Genomic DNA, 22,565 nt, shown 5'->3' on the forward strand with positions numbered 1-22,565 from the left:
CGGCCATGGCTCACGGGCCCAGCCGCTCCGCGGCACGTGGGATCTTCCCGGACCGGGGCACGAACCCGTGTCCCCTGCATCGGCAGGCGGACCCCCAACCACTGCGCCACCAGGGAAGCCCTGTGCTTTTATTTTATTTGATATGACAGGGTGGTTAACTTTCAATTCTGAGTCCCTTAAGGCCAAGGGTAAGGTATTCTTTGACTCTCAAAGATTTCAAGGGTGTCTTCCCTTTTGTCACTGTCCTCAAGTATGGAGGAACAATGTGGTTACTGTTTATCAAGAAGAGTCAAAGGGGGGCGGGCCCTGTTAGGGACTGACTCCGTTGCTGTGCATACAATTGCATATTCCCTTTACTACTGGTCATATAGAGTCTAGGTCCTAGAACAAGCCAAGTTCACCTTCTGGCCTTCAGAATAACTAACGTTTACTGATCACATGTGTCAGGTATTGGGCTTATCTCATTTAATCCTTCACAACAACCTTATGAGGGAGGTACCATTATCCTCCTGTCCCCACCTTTTAAAAAATGAGAATACAGGCGCAGAGAAGTGAAGTAGCATGCCTGAGGTCACACAATTTGGCAAAAGTTGGAGCTAAAATTAAAATCCACTGCTATTCTACCCCAAAGCCCTAGCACTTAACCACTGCAACATACTGCTCAATATTGCTGAAGATGAAATTATGTGTAAATGCAAACCTCAGGTAATGCAATACTAATTCCTGTCAGAGCTCTTTGGGCTGTAACACTACCTATGATTCTTGGGAAATGACATGATTTTCATGCTCTAGAGCAACACTGTCCAGTAGAACTTTTTGTGATGATGGAAAAGTTCTATATCTATGCTGTTCTGGTAGGGTAGCCACTAGTCACACTGAGCACTTGAAAGGTGTCTAGGGACTAAATTTTAAATTTAATTTTAATTATTTTTAATTTAAATAGCTTCATATGGCAAGTGGTTATCATTGTGGACAGTGCAGAGAGAGGCAGTTTCCCTCTACTTGCTCCTTTCTAATCACTAAACATTTTATTTAATGTAAATATTCTTTCCATAGCACAGCTGGAAACCAATATATTCTATAGTGAAACAAACTTGAGGAAACCATACAGAGGTATATGACAGTTAACTGTATGACAGTCACAGGAATAGGTTCTGGCTTATCCAGAATGAAACTTCTCCATTCCTACCACTTACTAGATAAAGTTTGAACAACTGGCCTGAAGACCCTTTGCGATTGATATTTTTCATTGTTTGCAGATGTAAGTTGTTTATGTGGTTAATTGCAAGCAATTCACAATAGCCAGTTGCCTGGTTTAAGATGAGACATTTTAATGTGTGGCTCTAATATTTTTTTAAGCACATGTTTTAATCCTACAGATAAAACTGTCCTTGGTATTGTGTGTCACTGACCTATGCAACTCTTCCCCGTTTAAATCTCTCTCTTCGTAAAGCTGGCATATTGTTATAGGCTATTATAATAAAACATTTTATTTACTTGCTCCCTGGGTTTTAGCTTCCACACACTCTTGTTTTCTGAGTTATTTGCTTTATAAATGGTTTACTTTTAAACTTTTTTACTATAACGAATAAGGGACTCACAAGAAGTTGCAAAAACAGTACCATATACTCTTCATCCAGTTTACCCCAATCATTACATTTTATGTAATTATAATACAAGGTAAGAAACAGGAAATTGACATTGGTAGGATATGTGTGTACAGTTCTATGTTATTTTCTCACTTGCATAGATTTGTGCAACCATAACTGCAATCAAGATACAGAAATATTCCTTCACTAGAAAGCTACCCCTTCATAGTCACAGCTATCCACAACCCCTGCCAAATACTAATTTGTTTTCCTACTCTATAATTTTGTCATTTTGAGAATTTTATATAAATGAAATAATGGAGAATGTGATTTTTTCCAATTTTCCCACTTTGTTTAATGACCTCGAGATCCATCCAGGTTGATACGTGTATCAGTAGTCTGTTCTTTTTTTATTGCTGAGGAGAGTTTCATGCTATGGGTACACCACAGTTTGTTTAACCACTTACCTAATGAGAGACATTTTGGTTATTTGCAGTTTGGGTCTGTTGCAAATAAAACTGTTATAAACATTTGAGTATAGGATTTAGTGTAGACATAACTCTCATTTGTCTGAGATACATGCCCAGGAGAGTAATTGCTGGGTCATATGGTAAGGGTATGTTTAGTTTTTAAAGAAACTTCTCCAGAGTGGCTGTATAGCATTTTACACTCCCACTGGCAATGTATGAGAGATCCAGTTTCTCTGCATCCTTACCAGCATTGTCGTTGTAATTGTTTCTTATTTTAGCCATTCTGATAGGTGCATAGTGATATCTTATTGTGGTTTTATTTGCATTTCTCTAATGGCTAATGATGGTCAGTATTTTTTCATGTGTTTATTTTCCATCCCTATATCTTCTTCAGTGAAATGTCTCATGTCCTTTGCCTATTTTCTTTAAAATAAAAAAAATTATGAGGTAACAGTGGTTAATAACATTATATATTTCATGTGTACAATAGTTTATTTCTGTGTACACTACAGTGTGCTCACCACCAAAAATCTAGTTTCTGTCTATCACCATGCAGTTGACCCCCTTTGCCCATTTTGCCCTCCCTCCGCCCCTTCCCTTCTTGTAACCACTACTCTGTTCTCTGTATCTATGTGTTTGTTTATATTTGGTTTCATTTGTTCATTTATTTTATTTGTTTATACACTTCACATATAAGTGAAATCATACAGTATTTGTCTTTTTCCATCTGACTTATTTCACTTAGCGTAATACCTCAAATTCCATCTACGTTATTGCAAATCCTTTGCCCATTTTATAATTGCATTGTTTGGGTTTTTTTGTTTTTTACCTGTTGAATTTTGAGAGTTCTTTATATATTCTAGATGTAAGTTCTTTGTCACATATGTAGTTTGCAAATATATTGTTTGGGGTTTTTTTGTTTTTTACCTGTTGAATTTTGAGAGTTCTTTATATATTCTAGATGTAAGTTCTTTGTCACATATGTAGTTTGCAAATATTTTTCTACCAGTCTATGGCTTGTCCTTTCATCTTATTAACAGGAGTTTTTTCATAGAGCAAAAGCTTTTAATTTTGATGATGTCCAGTTCATCAATTTTTTTCTTTTATGGATTGTGCTTTTGTTGCTATGTCTAAGGACTCTTCACTAAGCCCTGGGTCTCAAAGGTTTTCTCCTAGATTTTCTTCTAAAGTTTTTTTAGTTATATTTTACCTTCAAGTCCATGATCCATTTTGAGTTAATTTTTGTATTTAGTGTGAGGTTTAGATTGAGGTTAATTTTTTTAAACTATGGATGTCCAGTTGCTTCAGCTCTATTGAATTGCTTTTGTACTATAGTAGAAAATGAGTATGCTGTACTTGTATAGGCCTATTTTGGGGTTCTCTGTTCTGATTCATTGATCTGTGTGTCTGTCCCTTTGCCATCTCACACAGTCTTGATTACTATAGCTCTATAATAAATTTTAAAATCGGGTAGAGTGATACTTCTTCCTTTATTATTTTTCAGTATTGTTTGTTTGTCTTTCCCTATACTTTTCAGAATAAGCTTGCCTATATCTAAAAAAAAGTCTGCTAGGATGTTGATAGGAATTGTATAAGAACTGTATATCAATTTGGGGAGAACTGAAATCTTTACTATGGTGAGTCTTTCAATTCATGAACAGGGCATATCTCTCCATTTATTCACAGCTTCTTTTATTTCTTTTGCTAGCATTGTGTCGTTTTCAGCATTGTGTAGTTTTCAACATACAAGTCCTGTATATGTTTTGTTAGAATTATAATTATTTCATTTTTTGTGTGACTGTTAATGATATTGTATTTTAAATTTTGGTTTCCATGTGTTCATTGCTAGTACATAGTAATACAATTGATTTTTGTATAATTTGTACCCAGCAATGTTGCTGAATTTACTGATTAAGTTCTAGGAGTTTTTTTTCTGTTGTTGGTTTCTTTGGATTTTCTTTGTAGACCATCTTGTCATCTGCAAATAGGGACAGTGGTATTTCTTTCTTTCCACTTTTTATGCCTCTTATTTCTCTGTCTTCCCTTATTGTTCTGGCTCAGAATTCCAGTACTATGTGTAATAGCTGTGGTGAGAGCTGAACCTTTGCTTTGTTTCCAATCCTAGGGGGAAAGCAGTCAATCTTTCAGCATTAAGTGTGATGTTAACTGTAGCTTTTTAGGGGTAGATATTCTATTTAAAATTGAGGCAATTCCCCCCTAATTCCTAGTTTTCTGAGGATTTTTATCGTCAATAAATGTTGAAGTTTTTCAAGCAGCTTTTTCAGTATCCACTAATATGACCGTGTGATTTTTTTTATTACACTGATTGATTTTCAAATATTGAACCCACCTTGCATCCCTGAAATAAATCCACTTGGTCATAGTGTATAAATTTGTTTACATATTGCTGAATTCTATTTGCTAATATTTTGTTAAGGATTTTTGTGCCTCTATTCATGAATGATATTGGCTTGTTATTTAATTTTTTGGTACTGTCTTTGTCTGATTTTCTTATCAATGAAATATTAGCCTTATAATAAGAATTGGGAAGTATTTCCTCGTCTTGTATTTTCTGGAAGAGATTGTGTAATAGTCTGTACACAAAATTAATTGTGTATTAATTTTCCTTTAAGTGGTTGGTAGAATTCTCTAGTATAACCAACTGGGCCTGGAGATTTTTTTTTAAGGGAATTTTATTTTTATTTATTTATTTATTTATTTTTGGCTGTGTTGGATCTTCCTTGCTGTGCAGGCTTTCTTTAGTTGCAGTGAGCGGGGGCTACTCCTCGTTGAGGTGCACGGGCTTCTCATTGTGGTGGCCTCTCTTGTTGGGGAGCACGGGCTCCAGGCGCGCTGGCTTCAGTAGTTGTGGCTCGCAGGCTCTAGAGTGCAGGCCCAGTAGTTGTGGTGCATGGGCCCAGTTGCTTCATGGCATGTGGGATCTTCCTGGACCAGGGCTCGAACCTGTGTCCCCTTCATTGGCAGGCAGATTCTTAACCACTGCACCACCAGGGAAGCCCTGGAGTTTTAAAAGTACAGATTCAATTTTCTTAATAGCTATAGGACTACTAAAATTATCTATTTCGTATTGGGTGTTTGTGTTTTTCAAGGAATTGGTCCAGTTTTCAAAATTGTAAAATTTGTTTGTAATATTTCCTTTATCCTTTTGGTGTTTGCAGAGTCTCTAGTGATATCCCCTGTCTTGTTCTGATATTAATAATTTGTGTTTTCTCTCTTTTTTTATTTGTCATTCTCGCTAGAGGTTTGTCTATTTTATTGATCTTTTCAAAGAATCAGCTCTTTATGTCATTGATTTTTCTCTATTAATTTTCAGTTTTCAATCTCATTCATTTTTGCTCTTAAATTGATTATTTCCTTCCTTGTCCTTGCTTTGTGTTTATTTTACTCTTATTTTTCTAGTTTTTCTTTTAAGGTGGGAAATTATATTTTTAAATTTGAGACTTTTCCTCTTTTCTGAAGTAAGCATTTAGTGCTATAAATTTCCCACTCAGCAGTGGTTTAGGTGCATATCACATATTTTTTTATTGTGGTAAAAAACACATAATATGAAATCTACCCTCTTAAAATTTTAAGTGTACATTACACAATATTGTTAACTATAGGCACAATTTTTTAAAAAAATTTATTTTATTTTTAAATTATTTTTTAAAAATTTATTTATATTTATTTATTTATTTTTGGCTGCGTTGGGTCTTCATCACTGCACTTGGGCTTTCTCTAGTTGCGATGAGCGGGGGATACTCTTCATTGTGGTGCGTGGGCTTCTTATTGCAGTGGCTTCTCTTTGTTGCAGAGCACAGGCTCTAGGTATGCGGCTTCAGTAGTTGTGGCACGTGGGCTTAGTTGCTCCATGGCATGTCGGATCTTCCCAGACCAGGGCTCGAACCCATGTCCCCTGCATTGGCAGGCAGATTCTTAACCACTGTGCCACCAGGGAAGTCCTCCCCACAATATTGTTTTCATCTTGCATGACTGAAACTATACCCATTGAATAGCAACTCCCCATTTCTCCCTCCCCCTAGTCCCTGGCAACCACCATTCTTTCAGTTACTATGAGTTTGACTACTTTAGATACCTCATTTAAGTGGAATGATGCAGTATTTGATCTTCTGTGACTGGCTTATTTCACTTAGCACAAGGTCCTCAAGTTCCATCTGTGTTGTAGCATATTGCAGGATTTCCTTTTTATATGGCAGACTAATATTCTATTGTATTTATATACCATATATATACCACATTTTCTTTATTCATTCATTGATGGACATTTAGGTTATTTCTTCCTCTTGGCTATTGTGAATAATGCTGCAATGAACATGGGAGTGCAAATATCTCTTCCAAAGCCTGTTTTCAATTCTTTTGAATAAATACCCAGAAATGGTATTGCTGGATTATATAGTAGTTCTATTTTTAATTTTTGAGGAGCGTCTATACTATTTTTCCGTAAAAGTGGCATCATTTTACATTCCTACCAACAGTGTAGAAAGGTTCCATTTCTCTACATCTTTGCCAACACTTGTTATTTTTTTTTAAATAGCCATCCTAGCAGGAGTGAGTTGATGTCTAATTGTGGTTTTAATTTGCATTTCCCCAATGATTAGTGATGGTGAGCACTTTTTTCATATATCTGTTGGCCATTTGGATGTCTTCTTTGGAGAGATGTCTATTCAAGTCCTTTGCCCATTTTAAAATAAAGTTGCTATTATTATTATTTGCTATTGAGTTGTAGGAGTTCCTTATATATTTTGGATATAAACCCTTTATCAGAGATATGGTTTACATATATATATAACCTCCTATACTGTAGGTTGCCTTTTCATTCTGTTGATTGTTTCCCTTGCTATGCAGAAGATTTTTAGTTTGATGTAGTCCCACCTGTCTGTTTTTGTTTTGGTTGCCTGTGCTTTTAGTGTCATATCCAAGAAGTCATTGCCAAGACCAATATCTTGAAATTTTTTCCCTAGGTTTTCTTCTAAGTGTTTTATAGTTTTAGGTCTTCTGCTGAAGGCTTTAATTTTGAGTTGATTTTTGTGTGTGGTGTAAGATAAGGGTCTAGTTTCATTCTTTTGCATGTGAATATTCAGTTTGCCCCACACCATTTGTTGAAGTGACTGTCCTTTTCCCATTGTGTACTCTTGGCACCCTTGTTAAAGATCATTTGACCATATATGTGTGGGTTTATTTCTGGGCACTCTGCTCTGTTCCATTGGTCCATATGTCTGTCTTTATGCCAGCGCCATTTTGTTTTGATTACTGTAACTTTGTAATAGGTTTTGAAATTAGGAAGCGTGAGTTATCTAGCTTTGTTCTTCTTTCTCAAGATTGTTTTGGCTATTTGGGGTTCTTTGTGGTTCTACATGAATTTTAGGATTTTTTCTACTTCTATAAAAAATGCCATTGGGATTATGATAGGGATCATATTGAATATGTAGATTGATTTGGATAGTGTGGACATTTGAACAATATTGTCTTACAATCAATTAACATGAGATATCTTTCCATGTATTTGTACATTTAAATTCCTTCCAGCAATGTTTTATAATTTTCAGTGTACAAGAGTTTCGCCTCTTTGGTTAAGTTTATTCCTAAGTATTTTATTCTTTTTGATGGTGTTTTAAATGAAATTGGTTTCTAAATTTCCTTTTCAGATGGTTCATTGTTAGCATATAGAAATATAACTGAGTTTTGTATATTGATTTTGTATCCTGTAAAGACTTAAAAGTTAGAGCATATGCTGAATTAATTTATTAGTTCTAAAAATTTTTGTGGTGTCTTTAGAGTTTTCTACATATAAGGTCATGTCATATATAAACAGAACTAATTTTACTTCCTCCTTTCTAATTTGAGTGCCTTTTGTTTCTTTTTATTGCCTAATGGATCTGGCTAGAACTTCCAGTACTATGTTGAATAGAAGTGGTGAGAGTGGGCATCTTTGTCTTGTTTCTGAACGAGGAAATCTTTCAGTTTTTAATGACGGAGTATGATGTTACCTGTGGACTTTTTGTATATGACTTTTATCATGTAGAGGTAATTTCCTTTTATTCCTAGTTTGTTGAGTTTAGAATACTCAACTTTATAACCTGAAAAAGTGTTGAATTTTGTCAAATGCTTTTTCTGCATCTATTGAGATGATCATGTGATATTTTTCTCCCTTCATTCTGTTAATGTGGTGTATCACATTGATTGATTTGCATATGTTGAGTTATCCTTGCATCCTGGAGATAAATTCTGCTTGGTTATGGTGTATAATTTTTTTAACGTGCTGTTGAATTTGGTTTGCTAGCATTTTGTTGAAAATTTTTGTATCTATATTCATCAGGGATATTGGCCTATTGTTTTCTTTTCTTGTAGTGTCTTTCTTCTGGTTTTTGCATCAGGATAGTGCTGGCCTCACAAAGTGAACTGGGAAGGGCTCCCTCTTTTTCAGCTTTTTGGAAGAGTTTGAGAAAGATTGGCTTCTGAAACTCTTTTTAAAAAGGAATGAAGTTAATTCTTTAAATTAAGAATTAACTTAGACATGAATTTAAAGTTAATTCTTTAAAAGAAGTTAATTTTTCTTTAAATGTTTTATAGAATTCACCAGTGAATCCATCTGGTCTTGGGCTTTTTATTTGTTGGAATGTTTTTGATTACTGAGTCAATCTCCTTGCTACTTATAGTTCTGTTTCTTCACGATTGTCTTGATTAGTTATATATTTCTAGGAATTTATCCATTTCTTCTAGGTTATCCAATTTGTTGATGTATAATTTTTCATAGTAGTCAAATATAATCCTTTTAATTTCTGTGGCATTCATTATAATAGTTCCTCTTTCATTTAAAATTTTTTTCCTCTTTCATTTTTGATTTTATTTATCTGAGTATTTTTTTAAACTACTGTAGTTAAAGGTCTGTAGATTTTGATGATCTTTAAAAAAACCCAGCACTTAGTATCATTGATTTGTTTCTATTCTCTATTTTGTTTATTTCTGCTCTTAATTACTTCCTTCCCCTAACTTTGGACTTAATATGTTCTTTTTTTCTAGTTTATTGAGATGTAATATTACATTGTTCATTTGAAAAATTTCTTCTCTTTTAATGTAGGCAATTTTCACTATAAACTTCCCTCTTAGTACTGCTATTGCTGCATTCCATAAATTTTAGTATGATGTGCTTTCATTTTCATTTGTCTCAAGGTATTTTACAATTTCCCTTTTCATTTCTTCTGTGACTCACTGGTTGTTCAAGAGTGTGTTTTTAAATTTCCACATATTTATGAATTTTCCAGTTTTCCTCCTGCCATTATTTTCCAGTTCCATTCCATTGTGGTTGGAAAATATAGTTGGTATGATCCCAACCTTTTAAAATTGGTTAAGAATTATTTTGTTACCTAACATGTGATCTGTCCTAGAAAATGTTCTGTGTGCACTTGAGAAGAATGTGTATTTTGCTGCTATTGGGTGGAATGTTCTATATATGTCTGTTAGGCTCATGTAGTGTTGCTCAAGTCTTTTGTTTTCTTACTGATCTCATGTCTGAGTGTTCTGTCCATTATTGAGAGTGACATGTTGAAATCCCCTACTACTATTTTGTTGCTGTCTATGTCTCCCTTCAGTTTTGTCGGTGTTTGCTTCATATGTATGTGTCCTCTGATGTTGCATGCTTTATATTTGTAGTTGTTATAACTTACTGGTGAATTGACTTTTTATCATTATATAATGTCTTTCTTTGTATTTCTTGGCAATTTTCTTAAACTTAAAATCGATTTTGTGTGATATAAGTATACCACGCCTATACTCTTTTGGTTACATTTTGCATGCAATGTCTTTTTCCATCCTTTCAAATTCAGCTTATGTGTGTCCTTAAATCTAAAGTGAGTCTCCTGTAGTTTTCTGAGTACAGGTCTTTTGCCTCCTTAGGCAGGTTTATTCCTAGGTATTTTATTCTTTTTGTCGCAATGGTAAATGGGATTGTTTCCTTAATTTCTCTTTCTGATCTTTCATTGTTAGTGTATAGGAATGCAAGAGATTTCTGTGTATTAATTTTTTATTCTGCAACTTTACCAATTTCATTGATTAGCTCTAGTAGTTTTCTGGTGGCATCTTTAGGATTTTCTATATATAGTATCATGTCATCTGCAAATAGTGACAGATTTGCTTCTTCTTTTCCAATTTGGATTTCTTTTATTTCTTTTTCTTCTCTGATTGCCATGACTAGGACTTCCAAAACTGTTGAATAATAGTGGTGAGAGTGGACATCCTTGTATTTTTCCAGATCCTAGAGGAAATGCTTTCAGTTTTTCACTATCGAGAATGACGTTTGCTGTGGGTTTGTTGTATATGGCCTTTATTATGTTGAGGTAGGTTCCCTCTATGCCCACTTTCTGGAGAGTTTTATTTTATCATAAATCGTTGTTGAATTTTGTCAAAAGCTTTTTCTGCATCTATTGAGATGATCATATGGTTTTTATTCTTCAATTTGTTAATATGGTGTATCACATTGATTGGTTTGCATATATTGAAGAATCCTTGTACCCCTGGGTTAAACCCCACTTGATCATGGTGTATGATCCTTTTAATGTGTTGTTGGATTCTGTTTGCTAGTATTTTCTTGAGGATTTTTGTATTTATGTTCATCAGTGATACTGATGAAAGAAATCAAAGATGACACAAACAGATGGAGAGATATACCATGTTCTTGGATTGGAAGAATCAATACTGTGAAAATGACTATACTACCCAAAGCAATCTACAGATTCAGTACAATCCCTATCAAATTATGAATGGCACTTTTCACAGAATTAGAACAAAACATTTTACAATTTGCATGGAAACACAAAAGACCCTGAATAGCCAAAGCAACCTTGAGAAAGAAAAACAGAGCTGGAGGAATCACATTCCCTGACTTCAGAATATGCTACAAAGCTACAGTAATCAAGACAGTATTGTACTGGCACAAAAACAGTTGAATAATAGTGGTGAGAGTGGACATCCTTGTATTTTTCCAGATCCTAGAGGAAATGCTTTCAGTTTTTCACTATCGAGAATGACGTTTGCTGTGGGTTTGTTGTATATGGCCTTTATTATGTTGAGGTAGGTTCCCTCTATGCCCACTTTCTGGAGAGTTTTATTTTATCATAAATCGTTGTTGAATTTTGTCAAAAGCTTTTTCTGCATCTATTGAGATGATCATATGGTTTTTATTCTTCAATTTGTTAATATGGTGTATCACATTGATTGGTTTGCATATATTGAAGAATCCTTGTACCCCTGGGTTAAACCCCACTTGATCATGGTGTATGATCCTTTTAATGTGTTGTTGGATTCTGTTTGCTAGTATTTTCTTGAGGATTTTTGTATTTATGTTCATCAGTGATACTGATGAAAGAAATCAAAGATGACACAAACAGATGGAGAGATATACCATGTTCTTGGATTGGAAGAATCAATACTGTGAAAATGACTATACTACCCAAAGCAATCTACAGATTCAGTACAATCCCTATCAAATTATGAATGGCACTTTTCACAGAATTAGAACAAAACATTTTACAATTTGCATGGAAACACAAAAGACCCTGAATAGCCAAAGCAACCTTGAGAAAGAAAAACAGAGCTGGAGGAATCACATTCCCTGACTTCAGAATATGCTACAAAGCTACAGTAATCAAGACAGTATTGTACTGGCACAAAAACAGAAATATAGATCAATGGAACAGGATAGAAAGCCCAGAGATAAACCCACGCATCTATGATCACCTAATAAAAATCAACAAATGGGGCCTAATTAAACTTAAAAGCTTTTGCATAGCAAAGGAAACCATAAACAAGATGAAAAGACAACCCTCAGAATGGGAGAAAATATTTGCAAATGAAGCACCTGAGAAGGGATTAATCTCCAAAATATGGAAACAGCTCATGCAGCTCAATATCAAAAAAATAAAAAACCCAATCAAAAAGTGGGCAGAAGGCCTAAGTAGACATTTCTCCAAAGAAGGCCTACTAATGGTCAATAGACATATGAAAAGATGCTCAACGTCACTAATTATTAGAGAAATGCAAATCAAAACTACAATGAGGTATCACCTCACACCAGTCAGAATGGCTATCATCAAAAAAATCTACAAACAATATATGCTGGAGAGGGTGTAGAGAAAAGGGAACCTTCTAACACTGTTGTTGGGAATGTAAATTGATACAGCCACTATGGAGAATAGTATGGTGATTCCTTAAAAAAACTGAAAATAGAACCATCATATGTTCCAGCAATCCCACTCCCGGGCATATACCTGAACCATAATTCAAAAAGACACATGCACCCCAATGTTCATTGCAGCACTGTTTACAATAGCCAGGACATGGAAGCAACCTAAATGTCCATCAACAGAGGAATGCATGAAGAAGATGTGGTATATATATACAATGAAATATTACTCAGCCATAAAAAGGAATGAAATTGTGCCATTTGCAGAGATGTGGGTAGACCTAGAGTCTGTCATACAGTGAAGTAAGCCAGAAAGAGAAAAAAAATTGTATAATACCTCTTATATGTGGAATCTAGAAAAATGATACAGATGGACTTATTTGCAAAGCAGAAATAGAGACACAGACTTAGAGAACAAATGTATGGATACCAAGGGGGAAAGGCAGGGGTGGGATGAATTGGGAGATTGAGATTGACACATATACACTACTATGTCTAAAATAGATAACTAATAAGAACATACTGTATAGCACAGGGAAGTCTCCTCTTTGCTCTGTGGTGACCTAAATGGGAAGGAAATCCAAAAAAGAGGGGATATATGTATACATATAGCTGATTCACTTTGCTGTATAGCAGAAACTAACACAACATTGTAAAGCAGCTATACTCCAATAAAAATTAATTTAAAAAGTTAAAAAAAAAGAATACCAAAAAAATAAATAAATAAAGTGAGTCTCTTGTGCGCAGCATATAGTTGGATTTTGTTTCTTTGTCCATCAGCCCCACTATGTCTTCTGAATGGGGAATTTAATTCGTTTTCATTTAAAGTAATTATTGATAGGGAAGAACCTACCATTGCCACTTTATTATTTTCTGTCTGTCTTGTACTTTTTTTGTCCCTCTTTAACTCCCTTGCTCCCTTCCTTTCTTTCATTCATTTTTTTAGTGACATGCTTTGATTCCTTTCTCATTTTCTTTTGTGTATATTCTATAGGTATTTTCTTTGCAGTTACCATGGGGCTCATGTAAAACATATTACAGTTATAATCATTTATTTAAACTGATAACAACAACTTCAATTACATACAAATATTCTACACTTTTACTTTTCCACCCACCACACCTTATGGTATCAGTGTCACAAATTACATCTTTCTATATTGTGTATCTATTAACATATTTTAGTTATAGTCATTTTTATACTTTTGTCTTTTAACCTCATACCAGAATTAAAGTGATTTACACACCACTGTTACAGTACTCAGTGTTCTGTATCTGCCTATATATTTACTTTTATTAGCTTTATACTTTCGTATGCTTTCATGTTTCTTTTCATTTCAATTAGAAAGATTCTCTTTGGAATTTTTTGTAGGACAGATCTAGTAGTAATGAGCTGCCTCAGCTTTTGCTTATCTGGGAATGTCTATTTCTCCTTCATTTTTGAAGAATAATTTTCTTGGATATAGTGTTCTTGGCTGGCATTTTTTTTCCTTTCAGTATTTTGAAGGTATTATCCCACTCCCTTCTGGCCTGCAAGGTTTCTGCTGAGAAATACACTGATAGTCTTATAGTAGTTCCCTTGCTGTGAGGAGTTGCTTTTCTCTGGCTGCTTTCAAAATTCCCTTTGTCTTTAAACTTTGACAATTTTATTATAACATGTCTTAATTTCAGTTTCTTTGGGTTCTCATTGGAGTCCATTGGGTTTCTGAATGTACATGTCCATTTTCTTCCCCAGATTTGGAAAGTTTTCAGCCATTATTCAAAAAAATTGCCTATCCCTTTCTCTTCTCCTTCTGGGACTCCCAAAATGCATTTGTCAGTCAACTTGATAGTATCCCATAAGTCTTTTAGATTTTCTTCACTCTTTTTCATTCTTTTTTCTTTTTGTTCCACTGACTGGATAATTTTAAGTGACCTGTCTTTGAGTTACTGGTTATTCTGCTTACTCTAGTCTGCTGTTGAACCCTTCCAGTGAACTTTTTAGTTATTATATTCTTCAGCTATAATTTTCTGTTTGGTTCTCTTAAAAATATTTTCTGTCCCTTTGTTGATATTCTCATTTTGTACATACACCATTTTATTGAGCTTGTAGATCATCCATGATGGCTATTTTGAATTCTTTGTCAGATACTTTATATATCTCTGTTTCTTCAGGATCAGTTTCTGGAGATTTATTTTGTTCTTTTTTTTTTTTTTTTTTGGTCATGTTTGCCATTCCTTTGTGTGTCATGTAACTTTGTGTTGGGGTCTGCATGTTTGAGAACATAGCCACTTCTCCCATTTTTCATGGACTGGCTTGGTACAGTGAAAGACCTTCACCAATCATCATGGCTAGAGATTCTGGGGTTTCTGAAACCTTTTTTAGGGGGATGTGACTTCTCTGGTCCTATGCATGCAATTTCTCAATTAGAGAGGCTTGCCAGTTTCTCTTTCAGGAGATTGTAAATCCTTGCTCCTACTGGTGCCTCTCTGTGCCAATGCATGTTCTCTGGTTCTACAGGAGCAAGCTGCTCCACTCTCTTTTGTTCTCAGTGACCACCAGGCATCCAAAGTGAGCCAGCTCTCTATCAGCACCCCAATTCTGGTGAGACAGATACCAGTCCCTTGGGCAGCCCTTCTAAGAGCCAGAATGCTGGTGCACGTTCCAGTCCTCTCCTTCCCTCTGGTTGAAGCATCTTTATAATGGCTGCTTTAAAATCTTTCTTGGATAATTCCAGTATGTGTGTTATGTCAATGTTGGTTTCTGTTGATTGTCTTTTCTTACTCAACTTAAGATGTTCCTGGTTCTTTGTATGATGAGTGATTTTCTATTGTATCCTGGACGTTTGGGGTATTATGAGACCCTGGATCTTATATCAATGTTTTCTTTTTAGTGAGTCAACTCTGAGACTGCTCAGGTGCAAGAATGGGGGCATGGCTTCGTTACTGTCAGGGAGGGGTGGGAGTCAGGGTTTCCCACTCACAATCCATTGATACTGAGGTAGGAGTAGGGGCCCCTCATTATTACTGGGCAAGGGTGAAATTTCAGGCTCCCCACTAGACCTCTGCTGACACCACCCTGGCTTAGAGAGAGAAGGACATCTTGCTATTGCTCGTGGCCTCCTCTACCATCATGTTCTAGGGGCTTCATTACTGCCTGGAAGGGATGAATGTCCCAGATCCCCACTTAAGCCTTTTTTGAAATCACCTCAGTGAGTGGGGGAAGGGTATGTGTGACTCTTTACAGCCAGATGAAGGTAGAAGTCTAGGCTCCCAACTTGGTCTTTGCTGATGGGTGTGGGATGAGGCCACAGGTTTTTCTCTGGTGCTTGGATAGTGTATGGCAGTTATTGTCTTAAAGTTTTCTATCTTGGTAGCCTGCCCCTTTCCTATTCCTTTGGCTAGAGCTTTTGGGAGGACATTTTTGTCTGCATCCTTTGGCATTTCTGGGTTGCTGGCTTCTCCATCACCAGGTCCAGGAGGTATATTACTTAGAAACAAAACCCAGGGAACTCATTGCCAGGTCATTGCCTATGTCTTGAGATCCCTAGCCAAATTGTCTTCTCTCTACCTTTCAAAGTTCATATATATATACATACATATATATATGCACACACATACATGTGCTATATTAATATTATTATATTATATCATTATATTAACATGTTACCTATTATTATGTATATTATAATGTCCAGTGTTTTTAGCTGTACTTATTGGGAAGAATAAAGAAATGTATCTATTCTGTCTTTTCTTAGAACCAGAAGTTATATAAGTAGTTACTTAAAGAAAACATGGATGCTGTATTAGCTATAGCCTTTCTCCCAGTAAAAATCTAGTCAAGAATACGTAAAATCACTCTCATCCCTACCTGCATTGGTATACTTCATTTTTTAGGAATTAGTTTTTACTGTGGTATAAAGCACATAACAACAACAAAAAGAAACCCATCTTAACTAATTTTAAGTGTACAGTTCGCTAGTGTTAAGTATATTCACATTATTGTAAAATAGATCTCTATAACTTTTTCATCTTGCAAATCTGAAACTCTGTACCCATTAAACAACAATTTACCTTTTCCCTAGTTCCTGGTAACCACCATTCTACTTTCTGTTTCTATGAGTTTGACTAGTTTAGTTAGATATCTCATATAAATGCAATGGTACAGTATTTGTCCTGTGATTGACATTTAACCTAACATAATTTTCTCAAGATTCATCCATGTTGTAGCATGTGACAGGATTCCCTTCCTTTTTAAGGCTGAATAATATTTCATTGTATGTGTATACCACATTTTGTTTATTCAGTCATCCATTGATGGACATTCAGATTATTTACTTCTACCTTTTGGCTGCTGAAAATCATGCTGCTATGAACATGGATGTTCAAATATCTTTTTGAGACCCTGATTTCAATTCGACTCCTTTGGTTTTATTGTCTGTCTTTATGCTAGTATCACTGTTTTGATTACCATAGCTTTGAAACATGTTCTGAAATTAGGAAGTATGAGTCTTCCAACTTTGTTCTTCTCTTTCAAAATTGTTTTGGCTATTTAGGGTCACTTGAGATTCCTTGTGAATTTTGGGATGAATTTACCTATTTCTGCAAAAAACTGCCACTGGGTTTTGAGGAATTGCATTGAATCTGTAGATCGCTTTCAGTTGTATGGACATCTTAAACAATATTAAGTCTTTCAACCCATGAACACAGATGTCTTTCCATTTCTTTGTGTCATCTTTAATTTCTTCAGTAATGTTTTGTAGTTTCCAATTGGTGTACTTCTATATACTAAATAAAAGTTGACTGTGAAGTAAAAATTCTTTGCTAAACCTTGCTTTTCCAGTAATTTCAGAGTAAAGAACTATGGATGGGGTACCATTCATCATTCCTACAGATTCTCTGCTGCTTGGCACAATTGCTGCTCATACCGGAGACTCTGCTTATTCAGGCATTGAAGCCTTAGCCAGCTCCTTTATGATACAATAGAATGGGGTCAGGGTCTGCATCCCATCTTTCTCTTTATTCATTATCATTAAATTTCCCTTAGGACTAGTCTCCTTTAGTGACATTCAACCTGAGGCCCTGGCAGGTGTGCTTAAGTGTGGAAATCAGTAAAGGCAGAACCAGACTTTGAAAGGAAAGAGACTTCAAAGTAAACCCAACCCTGAACCCTGCCTCCTCCATGAAGCCTTCTCTGACTAAGCTATCCCATGCTCATCTCCCTTTTCAGAAAACCTCTGCTACGTGGCTCTTTCTGGGAAAAAGATTTTTATTTATTTATTTTTTAAGATTTAAAAAAAATTTATTTATTTTTATTTTATTTTTGGCTGCATTGAGTCTTTGTTGCTGTGCACGGGCTTTCCCTAGTTGCGGCGAGCGGGGGCTCCTCTTTGTTGCGGTGTGTGGGCTTCTCATTGAGGTGGCTTCTCTTGTTGTGGAGCACAGGCTCTAGGCACACAGGCTTCAATAGTTGTGGCATGTGGTCTCAGTAGTTGTGGCTCATGGGCTCTAGAGTGCAGGCTCAGTAGTTGTGGCGCATGGGCTTAGTTGCTCTGCAGCATGTGGGATCTTCCCGGACCAGGGCTCGAACGCATGCCCCCTGCATTGGCAGGTGGATTCTTAACCACTGCGCCACTGGGGAAGCCTCAAGACATTTTTAATCCCTACGTTTTTCAAATGGCTCGTGATTTCTCTAATTTAAGCTCCATGAGTTTTTTTTTAAAAACATTTTAACCACCCTGAGTGGAATTCTCCTACAACAAACAAAAAACCCCAATGAAACAGTCTACTCCTCTGACTTCTTATACTGTGTTTATGGACATAATTTAATCTTTTTTGGTTAAGGATCATTATTATGACTGTCAGTTGTTGTTTTGTGTTATAATATAGTGGTATTCTAAGGCCTATTGAAATGTGATTTAATGTTTGCCCTTGCACTAAATGGTCATAGGCCATTTAGTGTGTGTGTGTGTGTGTGTGTGTGTGTGTGTGTGTGTGTGTGTGTGTGTGAATCCATATTAGATTTTCATGGTTTTCTGTCTCGTTGCTTGTCAGTTGACCCTTCTGGCTGCTCTTGATCTACTTTTGTAAAATTCATCCCCATTCCCTAGCTCACTAGGCTCGACAGAGACTTCTTAACTAGGACTTAATGCCTGAAGGGAATGTTTCTCACGGATCTTGAGAGGATAGGGATTTACCTTCTCTAGTCTGTTTTGTTTGTTTATCTGCAGGCTTCTTCTAGTTTGGGGAGCTTAGCTGTGGAACTAAGAACAAAATCTCCAGGAACAGGAACCACTGGAGTCCTTGAAGCCAAATCACACTGATTTTCCCTTCTGTCAAGCTCCTCTCACACCACATGGCTCTCCAATCAGGAGTTTCCCGCTGGGTCCAGTGGAAAGAACAGTTGGTGGCAGGAAGCATTTTGAGGCTACTCTGGCCTATATCACTTCCTCTCATCAGAGAACAAACTTCCAAAGGTGACACAAAAGAGCTTTCATTTGGGGCTCTCTGACTAGGAGTATTCAGGGCTCTGACAAAGATTTCAGAGTGAAGAATATTTGAAAAAACTTTATATAGTGGTCACAATGGATGGCAGAGGGTAGAAATGGGAGCAGCCTTCAGGGGCAGATATTGAGAAGTTCATAATGGAGAGGGGGACTATGGCGTGGGTGTTGCAGACACAGTTCAAAGTTCTAGAAATGTGAACTGAATATAATGCATATTACATCACTAGAGCTACATCTAGAAGTCATAATTAGGAAAAACAAGGAAAGCAGTTATTAACTCTACTTCCCTGAACATATCTATTTTTAGTATTATTATAATGGAATTATTTTAACTTTTCAGATATCTTAGAATTTGAGTGTCTGTGCTAATCCTGACTCTGGTGAAGTGTAAGATATGTGAAACTTAAATACAAGCTTTGAAATTTAAGTACATTTTCTATTGGCCACATCCAGGCACAAATTCTAATTAAACACAGCTTTGAGGATATTAACACTTCTTTAAATTTTACAAAGCACTTTCACAACCATTTTCTTATTTGATCCTCACTATAGCTTTGTAGGGAGGAAAGTATTATCTCCATTTTATGGATAAGGAAAGGGAATCTTTGCTTGAAGACTGGCCCAAGGTAACTTGGCTAGTAAAAGAGCAGAAATAAAACCCAGCTCTACTAATTCATAGGCCAGTGTTCTCTTTAGTATACTATGTTTTATTTCATTAAGATTTGGGGAACAAATTCAATATATTTCTCTGATGAAGTGACTTTCAAATCAAAATGATCCTGTAAAAATAGATAACATTTTGGAATGCTATAAATGGAAAAATCCAATAAATTAGCCTTATATCTAAATAATATCTGAAGCCCCAAACTACTTGCACTTATATTTGATATGTGTGTGTGTGTGTGTGTGTGCGCACGCACAGGGATAAATTCATAACTATATCTCTGCTCCTGATAACAAAATAATATTTTGTTGTTAGCATAATTTTTATTCATATTGCCAATCTGTACCAGAAATAAATCCACTATAGGGACTTATCTTTTTCTTTTTTCTTGAACTGAGGTATTTCTTACAGACAATAAAGTACACAAATCTTAAGTGTACAGCTCAATGAAATTTTATGTATGTGCATCCCCCACCCATATCAAGACAGAACATTTCTGATCCCCCCAGAAGGTTCTCTCTTGCCTCCTCTTAGTCAGTACCTTCTCCCAAGGGTAACAACTACTTTGACTGCTATCATCATAGGTTAGCTTTTCCTGATTTCAAACTTTATATAAATAGAATTGTATTGTATGTACTGTTTTGTGTCTGGTTTCTTTTGTTTAACATAAGGTATGTGAGATCCATCCATGTTTTGCGTATAGTATTAGTTAGTTCTTTTTTGTTGCTGTGTACCATTCCCATGTGTTATTCACCACAATTTATTTATCCATTCCCCTTGTCTTAGTCAATTCAGGCTTCTGTAACAAAATTCCATAGACCAGGGGGATTAAACAGCAAACATTTATTTCTCACAGTTCTGGAGGCTGGGAAGCCCAAGAACACGGAACCAGCAGATTAGGTGTCTGGTGAGGTCCCTCTTTCTGGATTGCAGACGACCACCTTCTTGCTGTGTTCTTACATGCTGGAGCGAGATCATCTCTTTGGTATCTCTTTTTATAAGGCCACTAAGCCCATTCATAACGGCTCCACCCACATGACCTAATTACCTCCTGAAGACCCCAAATACCATCACACTGGGGATTAGGGCTTCAACATATGAATTTTGGGAGGACACAAATATTCAGTCCATAACATCCGTGTCGATAGACATTTGTGTTTTTAGGTTTTGATTATTATGAATAAAACTGCTATGAACATTTTTTACCATATCTTTTGGTGGACATGAGTGCTCATTTTTCTTGAATATAAAACTAAGAGTGGAATTGCTAGGGTAGGTGCAATAAAAAGACATTTAAACTGAATTAATTTAACTTAGAATAATTTAACTTAGTATTGATGAAAGAACTGATGGCAGAGAATAAGAAAACCCACTTTGTGAAGAGCCACTTTTAGGGATTAAAAATGGATCTGTGTTTTGTTTAGCAGGTCAAGATTTTTTGCCTGTCAGATATTAGAGAGTATTTTTGTTGTGGTTGGAGGGTTGGGTCTTTCATGCCTGTGGGTAGATGGATATTTATTTTTCTTGTGTCTGATACATAGAGTGCACGTCAGGGCTGAGGAACCATTTTAATACAAGCTGTATCTTTTCTGGATGGGGTCAAATTGTCTTTTCTTGGGTAATGTGGCTCAAATGATCATAAAATAACATTGAAGAATCAAGTTCACTTTACAGCAATCTGCCTTAGGATTAACTTGGGAGTACATCTTTTGTTTTGGAAGTGAAGATACACATATAATTTTATGTAATCCAACAACTAAACTCTGGCAGTATAATTTTACATTACATTGGAGGTAAAGAATTTTTAAACATCATATGTCTGCTAGCAACATTTACTAATGAAGTGTGATGTTGAAAGGGTGTGTGGAAAATTCCTGTGGTCTGGGAAGTGGGTGAGGTGGTTGTAAACAGAGGAGAAAACTGGAAAAGTGCTCCAAATGAAGAGTACTGTTTCTGGAAAGGATTCAGGGTTTCTCCAGTTGTGCTGTACCACTGAGTGTGCTGTAAGACAGAGACCCACCTTAAACCCTTCCTTGACAAAGATGGTTACTTCAGGTTTTTGAGGCTTTCTGTGTTGTTTTGTTTTGTTTCTTAACAGAATTTAATTTGATAATGAATGTAAAAAAAAAAACCCAACTACATTACAGGCAATTACTTGTTGCACAGCTTGGTTTCTGCAAATAGTGGAATACGTAGACTTCCTCTTGGATGTATTTGAAACCCTTCAGGGTCTCCATGAAGCCTGGGTTAAGTCCAGAATTTTTACCAAGGCTTCCAAGACCAGCATCTCTCAGTCCTGCCTGCCTTATCAACCTCAATCTTTGACAGTCTCCATGTGGCATCACTATTCCACAGTCTCTCAGCCCTCAATGTTTTGGTACACGTTTCTCCTCAGCCTGGAACGTCCTTCCCCTGCCCAAATTGCCTAACTTTTATCCGTTAAGGTTAAGTCCTGCCATCATCTTTCTTCCCAAAGCCTTCTCTGTACCCTAGGCTGGCTTAGACAACCCTCTGCTGTTCTGCCCTAGCCCCCTGTGCAGACACTGACCATACTAGATCAAAATGAACTCTCCTTCTCATTATCTTCCCATTAGACTTGAAATTGCTTAAAATATGTTGCTACCCCCAGGGCCTAGCACAGTGCCAGTCATATGATAGGCACTCAGTAAAGGATTGTTAAATTAATGTGTGGATGGACATATAAACCAGCTTTTGGACTTTAGTCAGTGTGCCCATTCATTCAATAAACATTTGTTGGCCCTTAGGGGACAACTTACTGCAGGGCACTATGATCAGAACTGTAGGAGATACAGAGATGAATACTACGTGGGCTGAGATGGGAATTCATTCCAATAGCAGAGAGATGACATGCATGCAAATAACAATAATCTAAAGTAAAAAGTGCCCAGTGCCATAAAGGAGATATAAATAAAGGACTATAGAGGCTTAGAAGAAGGAGCAAGTATTTCTTGGTGGGAAAATTGAGGAAGAAGGGTTCATAGAGAAGGTAGTACTTGTGGTAGGACTTATGCGCAAGTAGGACATGAATGAGCAAAGAACCTCCAGTGTATCATGTGGTTTATATTGGCTGAAAAGAGTAGATCTCATGAAGGAGTAATGAGCAGTGGGGAACAATTAGAGATGTAGAATGTGGCCATA

The 22,565-nt window shown here is 36.2% G+C and overlaps 1 protein-coding gene across 4 annotated transcripts in view; it reads left to right on the forward strand.

Moving 5' to 3' along the window:
• The window catches only part of ATG4A (autophagy related 4A cysteine peptidase), an 89,899-nt gene that overhangs the window by 4,118 nt on the left and 63,216 nt on the right, over positions 1–22,565 (forward strand). Inside the window, exon 1 of one of the 4 annotated variants that reach the window (XM_055081956.1) lies at positions 18,671–18,712. The exons of 1 other annotated variant lie outside the window; for it this stretch is intronic. The gene's annotated coding sequence lies outside the window, so the exon portion shown is untranslated. Of the gene's footprint in view, positions 1–18,670; positions 18,713–22,565 lie in introns of those variants that run through there. 2 more of the 4 variants (XM_055081954.1, XM_028482546.2) reach the window with 2 other exon arrangements.

Source organism: Physeter macrocephalus, chromosome 21 (genome assembly GCF_002837175.3).
Source record: "Physeter macrocephalus isolate SW-GA chromosome 21, ASM283717v5, whole genome shotgun sequence".
Taxonomy (NCBI): domain Eukaryota; kingdom Metazoa; phylum Chordata; class Mammalia; order Artiodactyla; family Physeteridae; genus Physeter; species Physeter macrocephalus.